Source organism: Clavelina lepadiformis, chromosome 4, assembly GCF_947623445.1.
Source record: "Clavelina lepadiformis chromosome 4, kaClaLepa1.1, whole genome shotgun sequence".
Taxonomy (NCBI): Eukaryota; Metazoa; Chordata; class Ascidiacea; order Aplousobranchia; family Clavelinidae; genus Clavelina; species Clavelina lepadiformis.
The window spans coordinates 17388981-17411304 of NC_135243.1; the positions used below are offsets into that span (position 1 = coordinate 17388981).

A 22324-nucleotide genomic window follows, 5' to 3' on the forward strand; every position below is an offset into this window, starting at 1 on the left:
AAACTGGGAAATACCCTAAAACGATCGCTTTCATTAGTACTCACAACAAATGTAGTAACAGCAGCAGCAGCACAGTTGACTTGAAGAAACTTTCACAAGATAAATCGGGGATTTATCCATTTTATCAAACCATTCCTGCTGTCACACAGGGCCGACAGTCAATTTCTCATTTTACCGGTGACGCAGGTGTACAACATTTATCCCATAGACATTAGTCGATCATCGATCAATCCATCCGCCCATCGTCTTTTTTTTTTTTTTTTTTTTTTCCTCCTCCTCCTCTTCTTCTTCTTTTCTTCAGACTACTTTAATACAAACAAGAGTATCCCACCAGGGTGGGAGATGGGCCGAAGCAGCAGGTACTGCAATAGCTGCACAACCCTCAAACGAGCAGGCGCAAGCGCCTAGCGTCGTTCACCGTTCAAAAATCCGTTTAATCGAAGAGCAGTTCAATGAACTGCGTCCCAGGGATTAAACTGAGAAGAACAGATACTACACTTGATCTTAGCTCTTGAGAGCCGAGAAGCGATACCTCTACATCTTCCCGGACTCTTTTTATTCTTCTCAAAATCCTCCTCGACCTCCAAACGTTCCTATATCGCCCGCCACAAGACGCCAAACTGACGAACTCAACCAGCCAGCAGACAGACGACAATCTTCTGGCCGCCGCCCAGTCACATGATTTGCTGCTTGTTGGTTATTGGACCGTGACAGTGGAGATATTTTGTGTCTATCCCGTGGAGGCCATTTCTTGCATTTTTCAGCTTTTTGCTATCAAACTGGGAAATACCCTAAAACGATCGCTTTCATTAGTACTCACAACAAATGTAGTAACAGCAGCAGCAGCACAGTTGACTTGAAGAAACTTTCACAAGATAAATCGGGGATTTATCCATTTTATCAAACCATTCCTGCTGTCACACAGGGCCGACAGTCAATTTCTCATTTTACCGGTGACGCAGGTGTACAACATTTATCCCATAGACATTAGTCGATCATCGATCAATCCATCCGCCCATCGTCTTTTTTTTTTTTTTTTTTTTTTTCCTCCTCCTCCTCTTCTTCTTCTTTTCTTCAGACTACTTTAATACAAACAAGAGTATCCCACCAGGGTGGGAGATGGGCCGAAGCAGCAGTACTGCAATAGCTGCACAACCCTCAAACGAGCAGGCGCAAGCGCCTAGCGTCGTTCACCGTTCAAAAATCCGTTTAATCGAAGAGCAGTTCAATGAACTGCGTCCCAGGGATTAAACTGAGAAGAACAGATACTACACTTGATCTTAGCTCTTGAGAGCCGAGAAGCGATACCTCTACATCTTCCGGACTCTTTTTATTCTTCTCAAAATCCTCCTCGACCTCCAAACGTTCCTATATCGCCCGCCACAAGACGCCAAACTGACGAACTCAACCAGCCAGCAGACAGACGACAATCTTCTGGCCGCCGCCCAGTCACATGATTTGCTGCTTGATGGTTATTGGACCGTGACAGTGGAGATATTTTGTGTCTATCCCGTGGAGGCCATTTCTTGCATTTTTCAGCTTTTTGCTATCAAACTGGGAAATACCCTAAAACGATCGCTTTCATTAGTACTCACAACAAATGTAGTAACAGCAGCAGCAGCACAGTGACTTGAAGAAACTTTCACAAGATAAATCGGGGATTTATCCATTTTATCAAACCATTCCTGCTGTCACACAGGGCCGACAGTCAATTTCTCATTTTACCGGTGACGCAGGTGTACAACATTTATCCCATAGACATTAGTCGATCATCGATCAATCCATCCGCCCATCGTCTTTTTTTTTTTTTTTTTTTTTTCCTCCTCCTCCTCTTCTTCTTCTTTTCTTCAGACTACTTTAATACAAACAAGAGTATCCCACCAGGGTGGGAGATGGGCCCGAAGCAGCAGGTACTGCAATAGCTGCACCAACCCTCAAACGAGCAGGCGCAAGCGCCTAGCGTCGTTCACCGTTCAAAATCCGTTTATCGAAGAGCAGTTCAATGAACTGCGTCCCAGGGATTAAACTGAGAAGAACAGATACTACACTTGATCTTAGCTCTTGAGAGCCGAGAAGCGATACCTCTACATCTTCCCGGACTCTTTTTATTCTTCTCAAAATCCTCCTCGACCTCCAAACGTTCCTATATCGCCCGCCACAAGACGCCAAACTGACGAACTCAACCAGCCAGCAGACAGACGACAATCTTCTGGCCGCCGCCCAGTCACATGATTTGCTGCTTGATGGTTATTGGACCGTGACAGTGGAGATATTTTGTGTCTATCCGTGGAGGCCATTTCTTGCATTTTTTCAGCTTTTTGCTATCAAACTGGGAAATACCCTAAAACGATCGCTTTCATTAGTACTCACAACAAATGTAGTAACAGCAGCAGCAGCACAGTTGACTTGAAGAAACTTTCACAAGATAAATCGGGGATTTATCCATTTTATCAAACCATTCCTGCTGTCACACAGGGCCGACAGTCAATTTCTCATTTTACGGTGACGCAGGTGTACAACATTTATCCCATAGACATTAGTCGATCATCGATCAATCCATCCGCCCATCGTCTTTTTTTTTTTTTTTTTTTTTTCCTCCTCCTCCTCTTCTTCTTCTTTTCTTCAGACTACTTTAATACAAACAAGAGTATCCCACCAGGGTGGGAGATGGGCCGAAGCAGCAGGTACTGCAATAGCTGCACAACCCTCAAACGAGCAGGCGCAAGCGCCTAGCGTCGTTCACCGTTCAAAAATCCGTTTAATCGAAGAGCAGTTCAATGAACTGCGTCCCAGGGATTAAACTGAGAAGAACAGATACTACACTTGATCTTAGCTCTTGAGAGCCGAGAAGCGATACCTCTACATCTTCCCGGACTCTTTTTATTCTTCTCAAAATCCTCCTCGACCTCCAAACGTTCCTATATCGCCCGCCACAAGACGCCAAACTGACGAACTCAACCAGCCAGCAGACAGACGACAATCTTCTGGCCGCCGCCCAGTCACATGATTTGCTGCTTGATGGTTATTGGACCGTGACAGTGGAGATATTTTGTGTCTATCCCGTGGAGGCCATTTCTTGCATTTTTCAGCTTTTTGCTATCAAACTGGGAAATACCCTAAAACGATCGCTTTCATTAGTACTCACAACAAATGTAGTAACAGCAGCAGCAGCACAGTTGACTTGAAGAAACTTTCACAAGATAAATCGGGGATTTATCCATTTTATCAAACCATTCCTGCTGTCACACAGGGCCGACAGTCAATTTCTCATTTTACCGGTGACGCAGGTGTACAACATTTATCCCATAGACATTAGTCGATCATCGATCAATCCATCCGCCCATCGTCTTTTTTTTTTTTTTTTTTTTTCCTCCTCCTCCTCTTCTTCTTCTTTTCTTCAGACTACTTTAATACAAACAAGAGTATCCCACCAGGGTGGGAGATGGGCCGAAGCAGCAGGTACTGCAATAGCTGCACAACCCTCAAACGAGCAGGCGCAAGCGCCTAGCGTCGTTCACCGTTCAAAAATCCGTTTAATCGAAGAGCAGTTCAATGAACTGCGTCCCAGGGATTAAACTGAGAAGAACAGATACTACACTTGATCTTAGCTCTTGAGAGCCGAGAAGCGATACCTCTACATCTTCCCGGACTCTTTTTATTCTTCTCAAAATCCTCCTCGACCTCCAAACGTTCCTATATCGCCCGCCACAAGACGCCAAACTGACGAACTCAACCAGCCAGCAGACAGACGACAATCTTCTGGCCGCCGCCCAGTCACATGATTTGCTGCTTGATGGTTATTGGACCGTGACAGTGGAGATATTTTGTGTCTATCCCGTGGAGGCCATTTCTTGCATTTTTCAGCTTTTTGCTATCAAACTGGGAAATACCCTAAAACGATCGCTTTCATTAGTACTCACAACAAATGTAGTAACAGCAGCAGCAGCACAGTTGACTTGAAGAAACTTTCACAAGATAAATCGGGGATTTATCCATTTTATCAAACCATTCCTGCTGTCACACAGGGCCGACAGTCAATTTCTCATTTTACCGGTGACGCAGGTGTACAACATTTATCCCATAGACATTAGTCGATCATCGATCAATCCATCCGCCCATCGTCTTTTTTTTTTTTTTTTTTTTTTCCTCCTCCTCCTCTTCTTCTTCTTTTCTTCAGACTACTTTAATACAAACAAGAGTATCCCACCAGGGTGGGAGATGGGCCGAAGCAGCAGGTACTGCAATAGCTGCACAACCCTCAAACGAGCAGGCGCAAGCGCCTAGCGTCGTTCACCGTTCAAAAATCCGTTTAATCGAAGAGCAGTTCAATGAACTGCGTCCCAGGGATTAAACTGAGAAGAACAGATACTACACTTGATCTTAGCTCTTGAGAGCCGAGAAGCGATACCTCTACATCTTCCCGGACTCTTTTTATTCTTCTCAAAATCCTCCTCGACCTCCAAACGTTCCTATATCGCCCGCCACAAGACGCCAAACTGACGAACTCAACCAGCCAGCAGACAGACGACAATCTTCTGGCCGCCGCCCAGTCACATGATTTGCTGCTTGATGGTTATTGGACCGTGACAGTGGAGATATTTTGTGTCTATCCCGTGGAGGCCATTTCTTGCATTTTTCAGCTTTTTGCTATCAAACTGGGAAATACCCTAAAACGATCGCTTTCATTAGTACTCACAACAAATGTAGTAACAGCAGCAGCAGCACAGTTGACTTGAAGAAACTTTCACAAGATAAATCGGGGATTTATCCATTTTATCAAACCATTCCTGCTGTCACACAGGGCCGACAGTCAATTTCTCATTTTACCGGTGACGCAGGTGTACAACATTTATCCCATAGACATTAGTCGATCATCGATCAATCCATCCGCCCATCGTCTTTTTTTTTTTTTTTTTTTTTTCCTCCTCCTCCTCTTCTTCTTCTTTTCTTCAGACTACTTTAATACAAACAAGAGTATCCCACCAGGGTGGGAGATGGGCCGAAGCAGCAGGTACTGCAATAGCTGCACAACCCTCAAACGAGCAGGCGCAAGCGCCTAGCGTCGTTCACCGTTCAAAAATCCGTTTAATCGAAGAGCAGTTCAATGAACTGCGTCCCAGGGATTAAACTGAGAAGAACAGATACTACACTTGATCTTAGCTCTTGAGAGCCGAGAAGCGATACCTCTACATCTTCCCGGACTCTTTTTATTCTTCTCAAAATCCTCCTCGACCTCCAAACGTTCCTATATCGCCCGCCACAAGACGCCAAACTGACGAACTCAACCAGCCAGCAGACAGACGACAATCTTCTGGCCGCCGCCCAGTCACATGATTTGCTGCTTGATGGTTATTGGACCGTGACAGTGGAGATATTTTGTGTCTATCCCGTGGAGGCCATTTCTTGCATTTTTCAGCTTTTTGCTATCAAACTGGGAAATACCCTAAAACGATCGCTTTCATTAGTACTCACAACAAATGTAGTAACAGCAGCAGCAGCACAGTTGACTTGAAGAAACTTTCACAAGATAAATCGGGGATTTATCCATTTTATCAAACCATTCCTGCTGTCACACAGGGCCGACAGTCAATTTCTCATTTTACCGGTGACGCAGGTGTACAACATTTATCCCATAGACATTAGTCGATCATCGATCAATCCATCCGCCCATCGTCTTTTTTTTTTTTTTTTTTTTTTCCTCCTCCTCCTCTTCTTCTTCTTTTCTTCAGACTACTTTAATACAAACAAGAGTATCCCACCAGGGTGGGAGATGGGCCGAAGCAGCAGGTACTGCAATAGCTGCACAACCCTCAAACGAGCAGGCGCAAGCGCCTAGCGTCGTTCACCGTTCAAAAATCCGTTTAATCGAAGAGCAGTTCAATGAACTGCGTCCCAGGGATTAAACTGAGAAGAACAGATACTACACTTGATCTTAGCTCTTGAGAGCCGAGAAGCGATACCTCTACATCTTCCCGGACTCTTTTTATTCTTCTCAAAATCCTCCTCGACCTCCAAACGTTCCTATATCGCCCGCCACAAGACGCCAAACTGACGAACTCAACCAGCCAGCAGACAGACGACAATCTTCTGGCCGCCGCCCAGTCACATGATTTGCTGCTTGATGGTTATTGGACCGTGACAGTGGAGATATTTTGTGTCTATCCCGTGGAGGCCATTTCTTGCATTTTTCAGCTTTTTGCTATCAAACTGGGAAATACCCTAAAACGATCGCTTTCATTAGTACTCACAACAAATGTAGTAACAGCAGCAGCAGCACAGTTGACTTGAAGAAACTTTCACAAGATAAATCGGGGATTTATCCATTTTATCAAACCATTCCTGCTGTCACACAGGGCCGACAGTCAATTTCTCATTTTACCGGTGACGCAGGTGTACAACATTTATCCCATAGACATTAGTCGATCATCGATCAATCCATCCGCCCATCGTCTTTTTTTTTTTTTTTTTTTTTTCCTCCTCCTCCTCTTCTTCTTCTTTTCTTCAGACTACTTTAATACAAACAAGAGTATCCCACCAGGGTGGGAGATGGGCCGAAGCAGCAGGTACTGCAATAGCTGCACAACCCTCAAACGAGCAGGCGCAAGCGCCTAGCGTCGTTCACCGTTCAAAAATCCGTTTAATCGAAGAGCAGTTCAATGAACTGCGTCCCAGGGATTAAACTGAGAAGAACAGATACTACACTTGATCTTAGCTCTTGAGAGCCGAGAAGCGATACCTCTACATCTTCCCGGACTCTTTTTATTCTTCTCAAAATCCTCCTCGACCTCCAAACGTTCCTATATCGCCCGCCACAAGACGCCAAACTGACGAACTCAACCAGCCAGCAGACAGACGACAATCTTCTGGCCGCCGCCCAGTCACATGATTTGCTGCTTGATGGTTATTGGACCGTGACAGTGGAGATATTTTGTGTCTATCCCGTGGAGGCCATTTCTTGCATTTTTCAGCTTTTTGCTATCAAACTGGGAAATACCCTAAAACGATCGCTTTCATTAGTACTCACAACAAATGTAGTAACAGCAGCAGCAGCACAGTTGACTTGAAGAAACTTTCACAAGATAAATCGGGGATTTATCCATTTTATCAAACCATTCCTGCTGTCACACAGGGCCGACAGTCAATTTCTCATTTTACCGGTGACGCAGGTGTACAACATTTATCCCATAGACATTAGTCGATCATCGATCAATCCATCCGCCCATCGTCTTTTTTTTTTTTTTTTTTTTTTCCTCCTCCTCCTCTTCTTCTTCTTTTCTTCAGACTACTTTAATACAAACAAGAGTATCCCACCAGGGTGGGAGATGGGCCGAAGCAGCAGGTACTGCAATAGCTGCACAACCCTCAAACGAGCAGGCGCAAGCGCCTAGCGTCGTTCACCGTTCAAAAATCCGTTTAATCGAAGAGCAGTTCAATGAACTGCGTCCCAGGGATTAAACTGAGAAGAACAGATACTACACTTGATCTTAGCTCTTGAGAGCCGAGAAGCGATACCTCTACATCTTCCCGGACTCTTTTTATTCTTCTCAAAATCCTCCTCGACCTCCAAACGTTCCTATATCGCCCGCCACAAGACGCCAAACTGACGAACTCAACCAGCCAGCAGACAGACGACAATCTTCTGGCCGCCGCCCAGTCACATGATTTGCTGCTTGATGGTTATTGGACCGTGACAGTGGAGATATTTTGTGTCTATCCCGTGGAGGCCATTTCTTGCATTTTTCAGCTTTTTGCTATCAAACTGGGAAATACCCTAAAACGATCGCTTTCATTAGTACTCACAACAAATGTAGTAACAGCAGCAGCAGCACAGTTGACTTGAAGAAACTTTCACAAGATAAATCGGGGATTTATCCATTTTATCAAACCATTCCTGCTGTCACACAGGGCCGACAGTCAATTTCTCATTTTACCGGTGACGCAGGTGTACAACATTTATCCCATAGACATTAGTCGATCATCGATCAATCCATCCGCCCATCGTCTTTTTTTTTTTTTTTTTTTTTTCCTCCTCCTCCTCTTCTTCTTCTTTTCTTCAGACTACTTTAATACAAACAAGAGTATCCCACCAGGGTGGGAGATGGGCCGAAGCAGCAGGTACTGCAATAGCTGCACAACCCTCAAACGAGCAGGCGCAAGCGCCTAGCGTCGTTCACCGTTCAAAAATCCGTTTAATCGAAGAGCAGTTCAATGAACTGCGTCCCAGGGATTAAACTGAGAAGAACAGATACTACACTTGATCTTAGCTCTTGAGAGCCGAGAAGCGATACCTCTACATCTTCCCGGACTCTTTTTATTCTTCTCAAAATCCTCCTCGACCTCCAAACGTTCCTATATCGCCCGCCACAAGACGCCAAACTGACGAACTCAACCAGCCAGCAGACAGACGACAATCTTCTGGCCGCCGCCCAGTCACATGATTTGCTGCTTGATGGTTATTGGACCGTGACAGTGGAGATATTTTGTGTCTATCCCGTGGAGGCCATTTCTTGCATTTTTCAGCTTTTTGCTATCAAACTGGGAAATACCCTAAAACGATCGCTTTCATTAGTACTCACAACAAATGTAGTAACAGCAGCAGCAGCACAGTTGACTTGAAGAAACTTTCACAAGATAAATCGGGGATTTATCCATTTTATCAAACCATTCCTGCTGTCACACAGGGCCGACAGTCAATTTCTCATTTTACCGGTGACGCAGGTGTACAACATTTATCCCATAGACATTAGTCGATCATCGATCAATCCATCCGCCCATCGTCTTTTTTTTTTTTTTTTTTTTTTCCTCCTCCTCCTCTTCTTCTTCTTTTCTTCAGACTACTTTAATACAAACAAGAGTATCCCACCAGGGTGGGAGATGGGCCGAAGCAGCAGGTACTGCAATAGCTGCACAACCCTCAAACGAGCAGGCGCAAGCGCCTAGCGTCGTTCACCGTTCAAAAATCCGTTTAATCGAAGAGCAGTTCAATGAACTGCGTCCCAGGGATTAAACTGAGAAGAACAGATACTACACTTGATCTTAGCTCTTGAGAGCCGAGAAGCGATACCTCTACATCTTCCCGGACTCTTTTTATTCTTCTCAAAATCCTCCTCGACCTCCAAACGTTCCTATATCGCCCGCCACAAGACGCCAAACTGACGAACTCAACCAGCCAGCAGACAGACGACAATCTTCTGGCCGCCGCCCAGTCACATGATTTGCTGCTTGATGGTTATTGGACCGTGACAGTGGAGATATTTTGTGTCTATCCCGTGGAGGCCATTTCTTGCATTTTTCAGCTTTTTGCTATCAAACTGGGAAATACCCTAAAACGATCGCTTTCATTAGTACTCACAACAAATGTAGTAACAGCAGCAGCAGCACAGTTGACTTGAAGAAACTTTCACAAGATAAATCGGGGATTTATCCATTTTATCAAACCATTCCTGCTGTCACACAGGGCCGACAGTCAATTTCTCATTTTACCGGTGACGCAGGTGTACAACATTTATCCCATAGACATTAGTCGATCATCGATCAATCCATCCGCCCATCGTCTTTTTTTTTTTTTTTTTTTTTTCCTCCTCCTCCTCTTCTTCTTCTTTTCTTCAGACTACTTTAATACAAACAAGAGTATCCCACCAGGGTGGGAGATGGGCCGAAGCAGCAGGTACTGCAATAGCTGCACAACCCTCAAACGAGCAGGCGCAAGCGCCTAGCGTCGTTCACCGTTCAAAAATCCGTTTAATCGAAGAGCAGTTCAATGAACTGCGTCCCAGGGATTAAACTGAGAAGAACAGATACTACACTTGATCTTAGCTCTTGAGAGCCGAGAAGCGATACCTCTACATCTTCCCGGACTCTTTTTATTCTTCTCAAAATCCTCCTCGACCTCCAAACGTTCCTATATCGCCCGCCACAAGACGCCAAACTGACGAACTCAACCAGCCAGCAGACAGACGACAATCTTCTGGCCGCCGCCCAGTCACATGATTTGCTGCTTGATGGTTATTGGACCGTGACAGTGGAGATATTTTGTGTCTATCCCGTGGAGGCCATTTCTTGCATTTTTCAGCTTTTTGCTATCAAACTGGGAAATACCCTAAAACGATCGCTTTCATTAGTACTCACAACAAATGTAGTAACAGCAGCAGCAGCACAGTTGACTTGAAGAAACTTTCACAAGATAAATCGGGGATTTATCCATTTTATCAAACCATTCCTGCTGTCACACAGGGCCGACAGTCAATTTCTCATTTTACCGGTGACGCAGGTGTACAACATTTATCCCATAGACATTAGTCGATCATCGATCAATCCATCCGCCCATCGTCTTTTTTTTTTTTTTTTTTTTTTCCTCCTCCTCCTCTTCTTCTTCTTTTCTTCAGACTACTTTAATACAAACAAGAGTATCCCACCAGGGTGGGAGATGGGCCGAAGCAGCAGGTACTGCAATAGCTGCACAACCCTCAAACGAGCAGGCGCAAGCGCCTAGCGTCGTTCACCGTTCAAAAATCCGTTTAATCGAAGAGCAGTTCAATGAACTGCGTCCCAGGGATTAAACTGAGAAGAACAGATACTACACTTGATCTTAGCTCTTGAGAGCCGAGAAGCGATACCTCTACATCTTCCCGGACTCTTTTTATTCTTCTCAAAATCCTCCTCGACCTCCAAACGTTCCTATATCGCCCGCCACAAGACGCCAAACTGACGAACTCAACCAGCCAGCAGACAGACGACAATCTTCTGGCCGCCGCCCAGTCACATGATTTGCTGCTTGATGGTTATTGGACCGTGACAGTGGAGATATTTTGTGTCTATCCCGTGGAGGCCATTTCTTGCATTTTTCAGCTTTTTGCTATCAAACTGGGAAATACCCTAAAACGATCGCTTTCATTAGTACTCACAACAAATGTAGTAACAGCAGCAGCAGCACAGTTGACTTGAAGAAACTTTCACAAGATAAATCGGGGATTTATCCATTTTATCAAACCATTCCTGCTGTCACACAGGGCCGACAGTCAATTTCTCATTTTACCGGTGACGCAGGTGTACAACATTTATCCCATAGACATTAGTCGATCATCGATCAATCCATCCGCCCATCGTCTTTTTTTTTTTTTTTTTTTTTTCCTCCTCCTCCTCTTCTTCTTCTTTTCTTCAGACTACTTTAATACAAACAAGAGTATCCCACCAGGGTGGGAGATGGGCCGAAGCAGCAGGTACTGCAATAGCTGCACAACCCTCAAACGAGCAGGCGCAAGCGCCTAGCGTCGTTCACCGTTCAAAAATCCGTTTAATCGAAGAGCAGTTCAATGAACTGCGTCCCAGGGATTAAACTGAGAAGAACAGATACTACACTTGATCTTAGCTCTTGAGAGCCGAGAAGCGATACCTCTACATCTTCCCGGACTCTTTTTATTCTTCTCAAAATCCTCCTCGACCTCCAAACGTTCCTATATCGCCCGCCACAAGACGCCAAACTGACGAACTCAACCAGCCAGCAGACAGACGACAATCTTCTGGCCGCCGCCCAGTCACATGATTTGCTGCTTGATGGTTATTGGACCGTGACAGTGGAGATATTTTGTGTCTATCCCGTGGAGGCCATTTCTTGCATTTTTCAGCTTTTTGCTATCAAACTGGGAAATACCCTAAAACGATCGCTTTCATTAGTACTCACAACAAATGTAGTAACAGCAGCAGCAGCACAGTTGACTTGAAGAAACTTTCACAAGATAAATCGGGGATTTATCCATTTTATCAAACCATTCCTGCTGTCACACAGGGCCGACAGTCAATTTCTCATTTTACCGGTGACGCAGGTGTACAACATTTATCCCATAGACATTAGTCGATCATCGATCAATCCATCCGCCCATCGTCTTTTTTTTTTTTTTTTTTTTTTCCTCCTCCTCCTCTTCTTCTTCTTTTCTTCAGACTACTTTAATACAAACAAGAGTATCCCACCAGGGTGGGAGATGGGCCGAAGCAGCAGGTACTGCAATAGCTGCACAACCCTCAAACGAGCAGGCGCAAGCGCCTAGCGTCGTTCACCGTTCAAAAATCCGTTTAATCGAAGAGCAGTTCAATGAACTGCGTCCCAGGGATTAAACTGAGAAGAACAGATACTACACTTGATCTTAGCTCTTGAGAGCCGAGAAGCGATACCTCTACATCTTCCCGGACTCTTTTTATTCTTCTCAAAATCCTCCTCGACCTCCAAACGTTCCTATATCGCCCGCCACAAGACGCCAAACTGACGAACTCAACCAGCCAGCAGACAGACGACAATCTTCTGGCCGCCGCCCAGTCACATGATTTGCTGCTTGATGGTTATTGGACCGTGACAGTGGAGATATTTTGTGTCTATCCCGTGGAGGCCATTTCTTGCATTTTTCAGCTTTTTGCTATCAAACTGGGAAATACCCTAAAACGATCGCTTTCATTAGTACTCACAACAAATGTAGTAACAGCAGCAGCAGCACAGTTGACTTGAAGAAACTTTCACAAGATAAATCGGGGATTTATCCATTTTATCAAACCATTCCTGCTGTCACACAGGGCCGACAGTCAATTTCTCATTTTACCGGTGACGCAGGTGTACAACATTTATCCCATAGACATTAGTCGATCATCGATCAATCCATCCGCCCATCGTCTTTTTTTTTTTTTTTTTTTTTTCCTCCTCCTCCTCTTCTTCTTCTTTTCTTCAGACTACTTTAATACAAACAAGAGTATCCCACCAGGGTGGGAGATGGGCCGAAGCAGCAGGTACTGCAATAGCTGCACAACCCTCAAACGAGCAGGCGCAAGCGCCTAGCGTCGTTCACCGTTCAAAAATCCGTTTAATCGAAGAGCAGTTCAATGAACTGCGTCCCAGGGATTAAACTGAGAAGAACAGATACTACACTTGATCTTAGCTCTTGAGAGCCGAGAAGCGATACCTCTACATCTTCCCGGACTCTTTTTATTCTTCTCAAAATCCTCCTCGACCTCCAAACGTTCCTATATCGCCCGCCACAAGACGCCAAACTGACGAACTCAACCAGCCAGCAGACAGACGACAATCTTCTGGCCGCCGCCCAGTCACATGATTTGCTGCTTGATGGTTATTGGACCGTGACAGTGGAGATATTTTGTGTCTATCCCGTGGAGGCCATTTCTTGCATTTTTCAGCTTTTTGCTATCAAACTGGGAAATACCCTAAAACGATCGCTTTCATTAGTACTCACAACAAATGTAGTAACAGCAGCAGCAGCACAGTTGACTTGAAGAAACTTTCACAAGATAAATCGGGGATTTATCCATTTTATCAAACCATTCCTGCTGTCACACAGGGCCGACAGTCAATTTCTCATTTTACCGGTGACGCAGGTGTACAACATTTATCCCATAGACATTAGTCGATCATCGATCAATCCATCCGCCCATCGTCTTTTTTTTTTTTTTTTTTTTTTCCTCCTCCTCCTCTTCTTCTTCTTTTCTTCAGACTACTTTAATACAAACAAGAGTATCCCACCAGGGTGGGAGATGGGCCGAAGCAGCAGGTACTGCAATAGCTGCACAACCCTCAAACGAGCAGGCGCAAGCGCCTAGCGTCGTTCACCGTTCAAAAATCCGTTTAATCGAAGAGCAGTTCAATGAACTGCGTCCCAGGGATTAAACTGAGAAGAACAGATACTACACTTGATCTTAGCTCTTGAGAGCCGAGAAGCGATACCTCTACATCTTCCCGGACTCTTTTTATTCTTCTCAAAATCCTCCTCGACCTCCAAACGTTCCTATATCGCCCGCCACAAGACGCCAAACTGACGAACTCAACCAGCCAGCAGACAGACGACAATCTTCTGGCCGCCGCCCAGTCACATGATTTGCTGCTTGATGGTTATTGGACCGTGACAGTGGAGATATTTTGTGTCTATCCCGTGGAGGCCATTTCTTGCATTTTTCAGCTTTTTGCTATCAAACTGGGAAATACCCTAAAACGATCGCTTTCATTAGTACTCACAACAAATGTAGTAACAGCAGCAGCAGCACAGTTGACTTGAAGAAACTTTCACAAGATAAATCGGGGATTTATCCATTTTATCAAACCATTCCTGCTGTCACACAGGGCCGACAGTCAATTTCTCATTTTACCGGTGACGCAGGTGTACAACATTTATCCCATAGACATTAGTCGATCATCGATCAATCCATCCGCCCATCGTCTTTTTTTTTTTTTTTTTTTTTTCCTCCTCCTCCTCTTCTTCTTCTTTTCTTCAGACTACTTTAATACAAACAAGAGTATCCCACCAGGGTGGGAGATGGGCCGAAGCAGCAGGTACTGCAATAGCTGCACAACCCTCAAACGAGCAGGCGCAAGCGCCTAGCGTCGTTCACCGTTCAAAAATCCGTTTAATCGAAGAGCAGTTCAATGAACTGCGTCCCAGGGATTAAACTGAGAAGAACAGATACTACACTTGATCTTAGCTCTTGAGAGCCGAGAAGCGATACCTCTACATCTTCCCGGACTCTTTTTATTCTTCTCAAAATCCTCCTCGACCTCCAAACGTTCCTATATCGCCCGCCACAAGACGCCAAACTGACGAACTCAACCAGCCAGCAGACAGACGACAATCTTCTGGCCGCCGCCCAGTCACATGATTTGCTGCTTGATGGTTATTGGACCGTGACAGTGGAGATATTTTGTGTCTATCCCGTGGAGGCCATTTCTTGCATTTTTCAGCTTTTTGCTATCAAACTGGGAAATACCCTAAAACGATCGCTTTCATTAGTACTCACAACAAATGTAGTAACAGCAGCAGCAGCACAGTTGACTTGAAGAAACTTTCACAAGATAAATCGGGGATTTATCCATTTTATCAAACCATTCCTGCTGTCACACAGGGCCGACAGTCAATTTCTCATTTTACCGGTGACGCAGGTGTACAACATTTATCCCATAGACATTAGTCGATCATCGATCAATCCATCCGCCCATCGTCTTTTTTTTTTTTTTTTTTTTTTCCTCCTCCTCCTCTTCTTCTTCTTTTCTTCAGACTACTTTAATACAAACAAGAGTATCCCACCAGGGTGGGAGATGGGCCGAAGCAGCAGGTACTGCAATAGCTGCACAACCCTCAAACGAGCAGGCGCAAGCGCCTAGCGTCGTTCACCGTTCAAAAATCCGTTTAATCGAAGAGCAGTTCAATGAACTGCGTCCCAGGGATTAAACTGAGAAGAACAGATACTACACTTGATCTTAGCTCTTGAGAGCCGAGAAGCGATACCTCTACATCTTCCCGGACTCTTTTTATTCTTCTCAAAATCCTCCTCGACCTCCAAACGTTCCTATATCGCCCGCCACAAGACGCCAAACTGACGAACTCAACCAGCCAGCAGACAGACGACAATCTTCTGGCCGCCGCCCAGTCACATGATTTGCTGCTTGATGGTTATTGGACCGTGACAGTGGAGATATTTTGTGTCTATCCCGTGGAGGCCATTTCTTGCATTTTTCAGCTTTTTGCTATCAAACTGGGAAATACCCTAAAACGATCGCTTTCATTAGTACTCACAACAAATGTAGTAACAGCAGCAGCAGCACAGTTGACTTGAAGAAACTTTCACAAGATAAATCGGGGATTTATCCATTTTATCAAACCATTCCTGCTGTCACACAGGGCCGACAGTCAATTTCTCATTTTACCGGTGACGCAGGTGTACAACATTTATCCCATAGACATTAGTCGATCATCGATCAATCCATCCGCCCATCGTCTTTTTTTTTTTTTTTTTTTTTTCCTCCTCCTCCTCTTCTTCTTCTTTTCTTCAGACTACTTTAATACAAACAAGAGTATCCCACCAGGGTGGGAGATGGGCCGAAGCAGCAGGTACTGCAATAGCTGCACAACCCTCAAACGAGCAGGCGCAAGCGCCTAGCGTCGTTCACCGTTCAAAAATCCGTTTAATCGAAGAGCAGTTCAATGAACTGCGTCCCAGGGATTAAACTGAGAAGAACAGATACTACACTTGATCTTAGCTCTTGAGAGCCGAGAAGCGATACCTCTACATCTTCCCGGACTCTTTTTATTCTTCTCAAAATCCTCCTCGACCTCCAAACGTTCCTATATCGCCCGCCACAAGACGCCAAACTGACGAACTCAACCAGCCAGCAGACAGACGACAATCTTCTGGCCGCCGCCCAGTCACATGATTTGCTGCTTGATGGTTATTGGACCGTGACAGTGGAGATATTTTGTGTCTATCCCGTGGAGGCCATTTCTTGCATTTTTCAGCTTTTTGCTATCAAACTGGGAAATACCCTAAAACGATCGCTTTCATTAGTACTCACAACAAATGTAGTAACAGCAGCAGCAGCACAGTTGACTTGAAGAAACTTTCACAAGATAAATCGGGGATTTATCCATTTTATCAAACCATTCCTGCTGTCACACAGGGCCGACAGTCAATTTCTCATTTTACCGGTGACGCAGGTGTACAACATTTATCCCATAGACATTAGTCGATCATCGATCAATCCATCCGCCCATCGTCTTTTTTTTTTTTTTTTTTTTTTCCTCCTCCTCCTCTTCTTCTTCTTTTCTTCAGACTACTTTAATACAAACAAGAGTATCCCACCAGGGTGGGAGATGGGCCGAAGCAGCAGGTACTGCAATAGCTGCACAACCCTCAAACGAGCAGGCGCAAGCGCCTAGCGTCGTTCACCGTTCAAAAATCCGTTTAATCGAAGAGCAGTTCAATGAACTGCGTCCCAGGGATTAAACTGAGAAGAACAGATACTACACTTGATCTTAGCTCTTGAGAGCCGAGAAGCGATACCTCTACATCTTCCCGGACTCTTTTTATTCTTCTCAAAATCCTCCTCGACCTCCAAACGTTCCTATATCGCCCGCCACAAGACGCCAAACTGACGAACTCAACCAGCCAGCAGACAGACGACAATCTTCTGGCCGCCGCCCAGTCACATGATTTGCTGCTTGATGGTTATTGGACCGTGACAGTGGAGATATTTTGTGTCTATCCCGTGGAGGCCATTTCTTGCATTTTTCAGCTTTTTGCTATCAAACTGGGAAATACCCTAAAACGATCGCTTTCATTAGTACTCACAACAAATGTAGTAACAGCAGCAGCAGCACAGTTGACTTGAAGAAACTTTCACAAGATAAATCGGGGATTTATCCATTTTATCAAACCATTCCTGCTGTCACACAGGGCCGACAGTCAATTTCTCATTTTACCGGTGACGCAGGTGTACAACATTTATCCCATAGACATTAGTCGATCATCGATCAATCCATCCGCCCATCGTCTTTTTTTTTTTTTTTTTTTTTTCCTCCTCCTCCTCTTCTTCTTCTTTTCTTCAGACTACTTTAATACAAACAAGAGTATCCCACCAGGGTGGGAGATGGGCCGAAGCAGCAGGTACTGCAATAGCTGCACAACCCTCAAACGAGCAGGCGCAAGCGCCTAGCGTCGTTCACCGTTCAAAAATCCGTTTAATCGAAGAGCAGTTCAATGAACTGCGTCCCAGGGATTAAACTGAGAAGAACAGATACTACACTTGATCTTAGCTCTTGAGAGCCGAGAAGCGATACCTCTACATCTTCCCGGACTCTTTTTATTCTTCTCAAAATCCTCCTCGACCTCCAAACGTTCCTATATCGCCCGCCACAAGACGCCAAACTGACGAACTCAACCAGCCAGCAGACAGACGACAATCTTCTGGCCGCCGCCCAGTCACATGATTTGCTGCTTGATGGTTATTGGACCGTGACAGTGGAGATATTTTGTGTCTATCCCGTGGAGGCCATTTCTTGCATTTTTCAGCTTTTTGCTATCAAACTGGGAAATACCCTAAAACGATCGCTTTCATTAGTACTCACAACAAATGTAGTAACAGCAGCAGCAGCACAGTTGACTTGAAGAAACTTTCACAAGATAAATCGGGGATTTATCCATTTTATCAAACCATTCCTGCTGTCACACAGGGCCGACAGTCAATTTCTCATTTTACCGGTGACGCAGGTGTACAACATTTATCCCATAGACATTAGTCGATCATCGATCAATCCATCCGCCCATCGTCTTTTTTTTTTTTTTTTTTTTTTCCTCCTCCTCCTCTTCTTCTTCTTTTCTTCAGACTACTTTAATACAAACAAGAGTATCCCACCAGGGTGGGAGATGGGCCGAAGCAGCAGGTACTGCAATAGCTGCACAACCCTCAAACGAGCAGGCGCAAGCGCCTAGCGTCGTTCACCGTTCAAAAATCCGTTTAATCGAAGAGCAGTTCAATGAACTGCGTCCCAGGGATTAAACTGAGAAGAACAGATACTACACTTGATCTTAGCTCTTGAGAGCCGAGAAGCGATACCTCTACATCTTCCCGGACTCTTTTTATTCTTCTCAAAATCCTCCTCGACCTCCAAACGTTCCTATATCGCCCGCCACAAGACGCCAAACTGACGAACTCAACCAGCCAGCAGACAGACGACAATCTTCTGGCCGCCGCCCAGTCACATGATTTGCTGCTTGATGGTTATTGGACCGTGACAGTGGAGATATTTTGTGTCTATCCCGTGGAGGCCATTTCTTGCATTTTTCAGCTTTTTGCTATCAAACTGGGAAATACCCTAAAACGATCGCTTTCATTAGTACTCACAACAAATGTAGTAACAGCAGCAGCAGCACAGTTGACTTGAAGAAACTTTCACAAGATAAATCGGGGATTTATCCATTTTATCAAACCATTCCTGCTGTCACACAGGGCCGACAGTCAATTTCTCATTTTACCGGTGACGCAGGTGTACAACATTTATCCCATAGACATTAGTCGATCATCGATCAATCCATCCGCCCATCGTCTTTTTTTTTTTTTTTTTTTTTTCTCCTCCTCCTCCTCTTCTTCTTCTTTTCTTCAGACTACTTTAATACAAACAAGAGTATCCCACCAGGGTGGGAGATGGGCCGAAGCAGCAGGTACTGCAATAGCTGCACAACCCTCAAACGAGCAGGCGCAAGCGCCTAGCGTCGTTCACCGTTCAAAAATCCGTTTAATCGAAGAGCAGTTCAATGAACTGCGTCCCAGGGATTAAACTGAGAAGAACAGATACTACACTTGATCTTAGCTCTTGAGAGCCGAGAAGCGATACCTCTACATCTTCCCGGACTCTTTTTATTCTTCTCAAAATCCTCCTCGACCTCCAAACGTTCCTATATCGCCCGCCACAAGACGCCAAACTGACGAACTCAACCAGCCAGCAGACAGACGACAATCTTCTGGCCGCCGCCCAGTCACATGATTTGCTGCTTGATGGTTATTGGACCGTGACAGTGGAGATATTTTGTGTCTATCCCGTGGAGGCCATTTCTTGCATTTTTCAGCTTTTTGCTATCAAACTGGGAAATACCCTAAAACGATCGCTTTCATTAGTACTCACAACAAATGTAGTAACAGCAGCAGCAGCACAGTTGACTTGAAGAAACTTTCACAAGATAAATCGGGGATTTATCCATTTTATCAAACCATTCCTGCTGTCACACAGGGCCGACAGTCAATTTCTCATTTTACCGGTGACGCAGGTGTACAACATTTATCCCATAGACATTAGTCGATCATCGATCAATCCATCCGCCCATCGTCTTTTTTTTTTTTTTTTTTTTTTCCTCCTCCTCCTCTTCTTCTTCTTTTCTTCAGACTACTTTAATACAAACAAGAGTATCCCACCAGGGTGGGAGATGGGCCGAAGCAGCAGGTACTGCAATAGCTGCACAACCCTCAAACGAGCAGGCGCAAGCGCCTAGCGTCGTTCACCGTTCAAAAATCCGTTTAATCGAAGAGCAGTTCAATGAACTGCGTCCCAGGGATTAAACTGAGAAGAACAGATACTACACTTGATCTTAGCTCTTGAGAGCCGAGAAGCGATACCTCTACATCTTCCCGGACTCTTTTTATTCTTCTCAAAATCCTCCTCGACCTCCAAACGTTCCTATATCGCCCGCCACAAGACGCCAAACTGACGAACTCAACCAGCCAGCAGACAGACGACAATCTTCTGGCCGCCGCCCAGTCACATGATTTGCTGCTTGATGGTTATTGGACCGTGACAGTGGAGATATTTTGTGTCTATCCCGTGGAGGCCATTTCTTGCATTTTTCAGCTTTTTGCTATCAAACTGGGAAATACCCTAAAACGATCGCTTTCATTAGTACTCACAACAAATGTAGTAACAGCAGCAGCAGCACAGTTGACTTGAAGAAACTTTCACAAGATAAATCGGGGATTTATCCATTTTATCAAACCATTCCTGCTGTCACACAGGGCCGACAGTCAATTTCTCATTTTACCGGTGACGCAGGTGTACAACATTTATCCCATAGACATTAGTCGATCATCGATCAATCCATCCGCCCATCGTCTTTTTTTTTTTTTTTTTTTTTTCCTCCTCCTCCTCTTCTTCTTCTTTTCTTCAGACTACTTTAATACAAACAAGAGTATCCCACCAGGGTGGGAGATGGGCCGAAGCAGCAGGTACTGCAATAGCTGCACAACCCTCAAACGAGCAGGCGCAAGCGCCTAGCGTCGTTCACCGTTCAAAAATCCGTTTAATCGAAGAGCAGTTCAATGAACTGCGTCCCAGGGATTAAACTGAGAAGAACAGATACTACACTTGATCTTAGCTCTTGAGAGCCGAGAAGCGATACCTCTACATCTTCCCGGACTCTTTTTATTCTTCTCAAAATCCTCCTCGACCTCCAAACGTTCCTATATCGCCCGCCACAAGACGCCAAACTGACGAACTCAACCAGCCAGCAGACAGACGACAATCTTCTGGCCGCCGCCCAGTCACATGATTTGCTGCTTGATGGTTATTGGACCGTGACAGTGGAGATATTTTGTGTCTATCCCGTGGAGGCCATTTCTTGCATTTTTCAGCTTTTTGCTATCAAACTGGGAAATACCCTAAAACGATCGCTTTCATTAGTACTCACAACAAATGTAGTAACAGCAGCAGCAGCACAGTTGACTTGAAGAAACTTTCACAAGATAAATCGGGGATTTATCCATTTTATCAAACCATTCCTGCTGTCACACAGGGCCGACAGTCAATTTCTCATTTTACCGGTGACGCAGGTGTACAACATTTATCCCATAGACATTAGTCGATCATCGATCAATCCATCCGCCCATCGTCTTTTTTTTTTTTTTTTTTTTTTCCTCCTCCTCCTCTTCTTCTTCTTTTCTTCAGACTACTTTAATACAAACAAGAGTATCCCACCAGGGTGGGAGATGGGCCGAAGCAGCAGGTACTGCAATAGCTGCACAACCCTCAAACGAGCAGGCGCAAGCGCCTAGCGTCGTTCACCGTTCAAAAATCCGTTTAATCGAAGAGCAGTTCAATGAACTGCGTCCCAGGGATTAAACTGAGAAGAACAGATACTACACTTGATCTTAGCTCTTGAGAGCCGAGAAGCGATACCTCTACATCTTCCCGGACTCTTTTTATTCTTCTCAAAATCCTCCTCGACCTCCAAACGTTCCTATATCGCCCGCCACAAGACGCCAAACTGACGAACTCAACCAGCCAGCAGACAGACGACAATCTTCTGGCCGCCGCCCAGTCACATGATTTGCTGCTTGATGGTTATTGGACCGTGACAGTGGAGATATTTTGTGTCTATCCCGTGGAGGCCATTTCTTGCATTTTTCAGCTTTTTGCTATCAAACTGGGAAATACCCTAAAACGATCGCTTTCATTAGTACTCACAACAAATGTAGTAACAGCAGCAGCAGCACAGTTGACTTGAAGAAACTTTCACAAGATAAATCGGGGATTTATCCATTTTATCAAACCATTCCTGCTGTCACACAGGGCCGACAGTCAATTTCTCATTTTACCGGTGACGCAGGTGTACAACATTTATCCCATAGACATTAGTCGATCATCGATCAATCCATCCGCCCATCGTCTTTTTTTTTTTTTTTTTTTTTTCCTCCTCCTCCTCTTCTTCTTCTTTTCTTCAGACTACTTTAATACAAACAAGAGTATCCCACCAGGGTGGGAGATGGGCCGAAGCAGCAGGTACTGCAATAGCTGCACAACCCTCAAACGAGCAGGCGCAAGCGCCTAGCGTCGTTCACCGTTCAAAAATCCGTTTAATCGAAGAGCAGTTCAATGAACTGCGTCCCAGGGATTAAACTGAGAAGAACAGATACTACACTTGATCTTAGCTCTTGAGAGCCGAGAAGCGATACCTCTACATCTTCCCGGACTCTTTTTATTCTTCTCAAAATCCTCCTCGACCTCCAAACGTTCCTATA

At 44.9% G+C, this 22324-nt stretch overlaps 29 non-coding genes across 29 annotated transcripts; all 29 read right to left on the reverse strand.

Moving 5' to 3' along the window:
* Positions 1 to 337: 337 nt before the first annotated feature.
* LOC143457813 (U2 spliceosomal RNA) lies at positions 338 to 530 on the reverse strand. The gene has a single exon (XR_013117488.1). It is a non-coding gene; the product is annotated as a U2 spliceosomal RNA (small nuclear RNA).
* Positions 531 to 1114: 584 nt separating this feature from the next.
* On the reverse strand, positions 1115 to 1306 carry LOC143457875 (U2 spliceosomal RNA). Its single transcript, XR_013117548.1, has one exon. It is a non-coding gene; the product is annotated as a U2 spliceosomal RNA (small nuclear RNA).
* A 582-nt stretch (positions 1307 to 1888) lies between these two features.
* On the reverse strand, positions 1889 to 2080 carry LOC143457877 (U2 spliceosomal RNA). The gene has a single exon (XR_013117550.1). It is a non-coding gene; the product is annotated as a U2 spliceosomal RNA (small nuclear RNA).
* Positions 2081 to 2662: 582 nt separating this feature from the next.
* LOC143457814 (U2 spliceosomal RNA) lies at positions 2663 to 2855 on the reverse strand. Its single transcript, XR_013117489.1, has one exon. It is a non-coding gene; the product is annotated as a U2 spliceosomal RNA (small nuclear RNA).
* A 582-nt stretch (positions 2856 to 3437) lies between these two features.
* On the reverse strand, positions 3438 to 3630 carry LOC143457815 (U2 spliceosomal RNA). The gene has a single exon (XR_013117490.1). It is a non-coding gene; the product is annotated as a U2 spliceosomal RNA (small nuclear RNA).
* Positions 3631 to 4213: 583 nt separating this feature from the next.
* On the reverse strand, positions 4214 to 4406 carry LOC143457818 (U2 spliceosomal RNA). The gene has a single exon (XR_013117492.1). It is a non-coding gene; the product is annotated as a U2 spliceosomal RNA (small nuclear RNA).
* Positions 4407 to 4989: 583 nt separating this feature from the next.
* LOC143457819 (U2 spliceosomal RNA) lies at positions 4990 to 5182 on the reverse strand. Its single transcript, XR_013117493.1, has one exon. It is a non-coding gene; the product is annotated as a U2 spliceosomal RNA (small nuclear RNA).
* Positions 5183 to 5765: 583 nt separating this feature from the next.
* On the reverse strand, positions 5766 to 5958 carry LOC143457820 (U2 spliceosomal RNA). Its single transcript, XR_013117494.1, has one exon. It is a non-coding gene; the product is annotated as a U2 spliceosomal RNA (small nuclear RNA).
* A 583-nt stretch (positions 5959 to 6541) lies between these two features.
* On the reverse strand, positions 6542 to 6734 carry LOC143457821 (U2 spliceosomal RNA). The gene has a single exon (XR_013117495.1). It is a non-coding gene; the product is annotated as a U2 spliceosomal RNA (small nuclear RNA).
* Positions 6735 to 7317: 583 nt separating this feature from the next.
* Positions 7318 to 7510, reverse strand: LOC143457822 (U2 spliceosomal RNA). Its single transcript, XR_013117497.1, has one exon. It is a non-coding gene; the product is annotated as a U2 spliceosomal RNA (small nuclear RNA).
* Positions 7511 to 8093: 583 nt separating this feature from the next.
* Positions 8094 to 8286, reverse strand: LOC143457823 (U2 spliceosomal RNA). The gene has a single exon (XR_013117498.1). It is a non-coding gene; the product is annotated as a U2 spliceosomal RNA (small nuclear RNA).
* Positions 8287 to 8869: 583 nt separating this feature from the next.
* On the reverse strand, positions 8870 to 9062 carry LOC143457824 (U2 spliceosomal RNA). The gene has a single exon (XR_013117499.1). It is a non-coding gene; the product is annotated as a U2 spliceosomal RNA (small nuclear RNA).
* A 583-nt stretch (positions 9063 to 9645) lies between these two features.
* Positions 9646 to 9838, reverse strand: LOC143457825 (U2 spliceosomal RNA). The gene has a single exon (XR_013117500.1). It is a non-coding gene; the product is annotated as a U2 spliceosomal RNA (small nuclear RNA).
* A 583-nt stretch (positions 9839 to 10421) lies between these two features.
* On the reverse strand, positions 10422 to 10614 carry LOC143457826 (U2 spliceosomal RNA). Its single transcript, XR_013117501.1, has one exon. It is a non-coding gene; the product is annotated as a U2 spliceosomal RNA (small nuclear RNA).
* A 583-nt stretch (positions 10615 to 11197) lies between these two features.
* Positions 11198 to 11390, reverse strand: LOC143457827 (U2 spliceosomal RNA). Its single transcript, XR_013117503.1, has one exon. It is a non-coding gene; the product is annotated as a U2 spliceosomal RNA (small nuclear RNA).
* A 583-nt stretch (positions 11391 to 11973) lies between these two features.
* Positions 11974 to 12166, reverse strand: LOC143457829 (U2 spliceosomal RNA). Its single transcript, XR_013117505.1, has one exon. It is a non-coding gene; the product is annotated as a U2 spliceosomal RNA (small nuclear RNA).
* A 583-nt stretch (positions 12167 to 12749) lies between these two features.
* LOC143457830 (U2 spliceosomal RNA) lies at positions 12750 to 12942 on the reverse strand. Its single transcript, XR_013117506.1, has one exon. It is a non-coding gene; the product is annotated as a U2 spliceosomal RNA (small nuclear RNA).
* Positions 12943 to 13525: 583 nt separating this feature from the next.
* Positions 13526 to 13718, reverse strand: LOC143457831 (U2 spliceosomal RNA). The gene has a single exon (XR_013117507.1). It is a non-coding gene; the product is annotated as a U2 spliceosomal RNA (small nuclear RNA).
* Positions 13719 to 14301: 583 nt separating this feature from the next.
* On the reverse strand, positions 14302 to 14494 carry LOC143457832 (U2 spliceosomal RNA). Its single transcript, XR_013117508.1, has one exon. It is a non-coding gene; the product is annotated as a U2 spliceosomal RNA (small nuclear RNA).
* A 583-nt stretch (positions 14495 to 15077) lies between these two features.
* LOC143457834 (U2 spliceosomal RNA) lies at positions 15078 to 15270 on the reverse strand. Its single transcript, XR_013117509.1, has one exon. It is a non-coding gene; the product is annotated as a U2 spliceosomal RNA (small nuclear RNA).
* Positions 15271 to 15853: 583 nt separating this feature from the next.
* LOC143457835 (U2 spliceosomal RNA) lies at positions 15854 to 16046 on the reverse strand. The gene has a single exon (XR_013117510.1). It is a non-coding gene; the product is annotated as a U2 spliceosomal RNA (small nuclear RNA).
* Positions 16047 to 16629: 583 nt separating this feature from the next.
* On the reverse strand, positions 16630 to 16822 carry LOC143457836 (U2 spliceosomal RNA). Its single transcript, XR_013117511.1, has one exon. It is a non-coding gene; the product is annotated as a U2 spliceosomal RNA (small nuclear RNA).
* A 583-nt stretch (positions 16823 to 17405) lies between these two features.
* On the reverse strand, positions 17406 to 17598 carry LOC143457837 (U2 spliceosomal RNA). The gene has a single exon (XR_013117512.1). It is a non-coding gene; the product is annotated as a U2 spliceosomal RNA (small nuclear RNA).
* A 583-nt stretch (positions 17599 to 18181) lies between these two features.
* LOC143457838 (U2 spliceosomal RNA) lies at positions 18182 to 18374 on the reverse strand. Its single transcript, XR_013117513.1, has one exon. It is a non-coding gene; the product is annotated as a U2 spliceosomal RNA (small nuclear RNA).
* A 585-nt stretch (positions 18375 to 18959) lies between these two features.
* On the reverse strand, positions 18960 to 19152 carry LOC143457840 (U2 spliceosomal RNA). The gene has a single exon (XR_013117514.1). It is a non-coding gene; the product is annotated as a U2 spliceosomal RNA (small nuclear RNA).
* A 583-nt stretch (positions 19153 to 19735) lies between these two features.
* Positions 19736 to 19928, reverse strand: LOC143457842 (U2 spliceosomal RNA). The gene has a single exon (XR_013117516.1). It is a non-coding gene; the product is annotated as a U2 spliceosomal RNA (small nuclear RNA).
* A 583-nt stretch (positions 19929 to 20511) lies between these two features.
* LOC143457843 (U2 spliceosomal RNA) lies at positions 20512 to 20704 on the reverse strand. Its single transcript, XR_013117517.1, has one exon. It is a non-coding gene; the product is annotated as a U2 spliceosomal RNA (small nuclear RNA).
* A 583-nt stretch (positions 20705 to 21287) lies between these two features.
* Positions 21288 to 21480, reverse strand: LOC143457844 (U2 spliceosomal RNA). The gene has a single exon (XR_013117518.1). It is a non-coding gene; the product is annotated as a U2 spliceosomal RNA (small nuclear RNA).
* A 583-nt stretch (positions 21481 to 22063) lies between these two features.
* Positions 22064 to 22256, reverse strand: LOC143457845 (U2 spliceosomal RNA). Its single transcript, XR_013117519.1, has one exon. It is a non-coding gene; the product is annotated as a U2 spliceosomal RNA (small nuclear RNA).
* Between the last annotated feature and the right edge of the window lie 68 nt (positions 22257 to 22324).